The 4,089-nt window shown below is 43.9% G+C and overlaps 1 non-coding gene across 1 annotated transcript; it reads right to left on the bottom strand.

Moving 5' to 3' along the window:
* Positions 1 to 1,751: 1,751 nt before the first annotated feature.
* LOC132655055 (U6 spliceosomal RNA) lies at positions 1,752 to 1,854 on the bottom strand. Its single transcript, XR_009592636.1, has one exon. It is a non-coding gene; the product is annotated as a U6 spliceosomal RNA (small nuclear RNA).
* Between the last annotated feature and the right edge of the window lie 2,235 nt (positions 1,855 to 4,089).

The raw sequence follows: 4,089 nt of genomic DNA, 5'->3' as shown, positions 1-4,089 counted from the left end.
CAAGGACATTTGCTCATCTATGTTCATAGCGGCTTTATTCATAGTAGCTGGAAACTGGAAACAACCTAGATGTCCCTCAATCAAAGAATGGATACAGAAATTGTGGTACATTTATGCAATGGAATACTACTCAGCTATTAAAAACAAAGAAATCATGAAATTTGCAGGCAAATGGATGGAACTAGAAAATGAAAAAGATCATCCTGAGTGAGGTAACCCCAACCCAGAAAGACACACATGGTATGTACTCACAAGTAGATATTAGAATAGTATAGGACAAACATACTATAATCCACAGACCCAAAGAAGCCAAGTAACAAGGAGGGCCCAAGGGAGAATGCCTGAATGTCACTCAGAGGGGGAAATGGAATAGACAGCAGAAGTGGATGAAGAGAGGGAAGTGGGCAGGAGAAGGAATGGGGAGGGAAACATGAGTAAGGATCAGATGTGGGAGGTGAGAGAGCTGGGGAAAATAAAGGGAAACTGGGGAGGGGCATCTCTTGGTCAAGCTGGAGGACCACGGCAAGGTAGGCTCCTAGGAGGATATGGGTGTGATTCCAGCTGAGACTCCTAACGGGGTGACAGGGGCATGAAGACTGAAGTGACCACCTCTTAGCCAGGCAGGACTAGTGGAAGGAGGGGATCAACAACCGACTGACAAAACCTGTCAACCAAAAATTACCCTGCCTACAAGAAGGGCAGGGATAACGAGGGAACAAAGGCAGGAGCCTAACAAAATGCTCTTTTAAGCACTGAACCAACTCTCCAGCCCCTGTTTCTGGTTTTAGAGGCAAAATCTAGGCTATCAAGAGCTCAAGATAGCTGATGACAGCCTTGAGCTCCTGGTCCTCCTGATTTCAATTTCCAAGTACCAGAATTACATGTGCATGCAGACATAAACTGCAAAATAATTTATATAAAAGGTATGTTGAATTGGGTAGAGTTGAAATTATTAGTTCAGGCACTATTCACAATTACTGTGAATTAGCTTGGTCTATAAAAGATGGTGGGGGGAGGCACACTGATATTACAGCTCAGTTAGAGTGTGTGAAGCCTTAGGTTCAATTCTCAGAGCTGAAAAAAAAAATGAAAAAGAATGTTACGTATTTTTTTCCCCTTTCATCTTTTAGTGACTTCAAACATTACTGTTAAATTAGCTGGCTACCATATTTAACTACTCCCTGAGATAATGTGAGTAAGTGTGTGTGTGTGTGTGTGTGTGTGTGTGTGTGTGTGTGTGTGTACATGTGTGATTTGTATACAGGTACAAAGTTGGAGGTCAAAAGTTGACATTGGGTATCTTTTTCTGTTGCTCTCCACCTTATATTTTGAGACAAGGTCTCTCACTGAACTTAGGGCTTACTTGTTGGCTAGCATGGCCGCCCTGCAAATTCCGGGGATCCTCTTGCCTTCCAATGCCCTCTGCTTATGAGATTATACTCAGCGCTAAGCATTTACGTGGGTACTTGTGACTAAACTCAGGTCTTCATGCTTGCTTGTCAAAACATGGCTTGTTTTGCTGACAGAGCCATCTCCATGCTCAGCCCTTACGTTTACAAATGTAATTGCTTTCGTGTTTCCTTTCGAAACAGGGTCTCAAGACCAGAATGGCCTTGATTTCACCAGAGAGTCAAGGAAGACTAGAACTTCTCTTCCTCCTGCCTCTGCCTCCCGGGTGTTAGGAATACAGTCATGGACCACCATTCTCAGGCCACACCATATACTTCTTTTATTTATTTCTTTATTTATTTATCAATATAGAACAGTTTGTGAACTTACATTTCATCCTTGCTCAGGAACCATGCTGCTCTTTTCTGTATTGTTCCAATTTTAATGGATATCATGCCCAATGGAGCACAAGCCATGCTTTTCTTTAATGGTAGAAAAGAGTGATTACTGTAGGCTAAACTGATCTCTATCTCATAGATTTAATCCCCCTGTGCTACTTATGTTTTTTTTTTTTTTTAATTTTATTTTCATTTTTTTAAAAAGTCTTCTTGGCGTAGCTTCAGGGCATGTGACTCCTGACTCAGCTGGCTGTGGCTATTGTATTTCACATCCTCTGGCCATTTGTAACATCTACCTTAGTGCCTCTAGGCATCTGTGCCATTGTCCTCCTGCTCTGCCAAGCACAGAGGCATGTCTTGTCTCAGCTGGCATCTGAGCAGTTTGCAATTATGACTGTGTGGTAGTATGAGTGAGAATGGTTTCCCCATAGTCTTTGGCATTTGAACACTTGATTTCCCAGTTGGGAGTGCTGTTTGGGAAGGCTTAGGCAAGACAGGTCTGCCAGAGGAAGTATGTCACGGGAACCGGGGAGGGGGCTTTGAGATTAACCTGCCTTTCCAACCGAGACTTCTAGTTCCTTCTCTCTGCTTCGTGCTTGTGGTTAAAGATGTGAGCTCTCAGCTGCGAGCTCCAGCCACTGTGCCCACCACCTGCTGCCAGGCTTTCTGCCCATGATGAACCCCTACCGCTCTAGAACCACAACCAAAATAAACTCTTCCTCCTGTACGTTCCTTTGGGTCATGGCGTTTTATCACAGCTTGAGAAAAGTAACTAAAAACAAAGCCCTTAGTCAGCACGAGCTCCACGCAAGGCTGTTGCTCTGATGAGGTGAACTGTGGTAACTCACCTTTGTGAGAGAGGCACCCATAAGGAGGCTGAGGGCCAGAGGGCTCACTCACCTTGCTCACAGCCTGTGAATGTGAGGTAAGAGTGTACCTTATCACTCACTTGCGTTCCACCCTTTGTTGTCAGGCATCCTCACACTGAGCCTTTTTCTGAGCCCTTTCTCCAGGGGAATCTTTGATGCATCTCCATGGGCCACAGGACTAGCCGAGTGTTATGAACTTGCTCTCAGATGCTGCTCTGGGGCTCTGAAGCCACCACTGCCTTTTATCCCGCAAACTAAGCTGACAACAGGGATGAGGGGCTTGCAGGGTCTCCCGGGGAAAGAAGGAGCCATGTCACAATGATTCAAACATTCCTGAAACCTGCCCATTATAGGCTGAATTCTTGTACCCATACAATGAAGCCCTGGCTCCAGTGTGACAGTATTTGGAGTGGGGCCTTTCGGAATTAGATATACTGAGGTTTGCCGCCATGGACTCCCATGAGTTTGTCCCCTTCTATGAAGAGAAATGCAGGCTTCTGACTCATATGATACCTTTCTTTTCATGGCCTGTTCTGTCTTCAAATTTTCAAACTTAATGTCCAAAAAAGCAGTTTGAGTATTCAGAAAAGTCATGAATGAGCAGTCATGTTAGAGAAAAAACAAACAAACAAAAATCTTGCTATGGACTCAGGGGAAATGTCCAAACAACTCTTAATTTCCTATTTCATTGATTTTCTGGATCAGACATTGTAATATAAAGTTAAAAAGAAAAAAAATTAAAAATGCACATGACACAGAAAGGACTTTGGTGAGAATCTCAGAACACGACTCTGTCTAATCCATCCATACTAGCTGTGGGCCATCCCTACCAGTCACCTCTTCTAGCGAAGGCAGTCCTCTGCCCCAGCCAGCCAGCACACTAGAACCTGAGTTATTGGTATCCAAGCTCTGATGTTCAAGGTTGGCCTTTGGAAGGCTCTCCTGTCTCCAAGGATGTGAACAGTATAAACTCCAGGCTGGTGGAAGTAAGGCCTGAAGTGCACAAAGCTGTCTGAGCTGCTAATAGCTGCCGTGTTGAGAACAAGAGAAAAAGTTCAGAGGGGAAGCAACTGAAGGAGGGATAGAATCAGCATTCTGCCCAGAATAGCCCGCTTCTTTCCGAGGAGTGCTTTCATGGTAGAAAAGGGTATTTGGTCACATGGCATAGAGAATGATGCTTGTGTTTATCTATGGGAGTCAGGAGGCCAAAAAAGAAAAAAAAAACAACAACAACAACAAAAAAACAGTCTTAGTTGTCATCTTCATTGACCATACATCCTAAGGTTGTTTTCACCAAAAGACTCAGACTCGTGTTAACGTTGGCTATGGTTTCTATCTGTAGAAGACAGAAAAATTTTAAGTTTGAATACTCATCCCCCAAGGCACTTGGATCAGGAAGACTAACATGGACAGACATGAACAAATACAGCCAT

Source organism: Meriones unguiculatus, chromosome 6, assembly GCF_030254825.1.
Source record: "Meriones unguiculatus strain TT.TT164.6M chromosome 6, Bangor_MerUng_6.1, whole genome shotgun sequence".
NCBI classification, from domain to species: Eukaryota; Metazoa; Chordata; class Mammalia; order Rodentia; family Muridae; genus Meriones; species Meriones unguiculatus.
The sequence above is the reverse complement of the archived record's forward strand: the minus strand, read 5'-3'. Positions and strand labels throughout refer to the sequence as shown.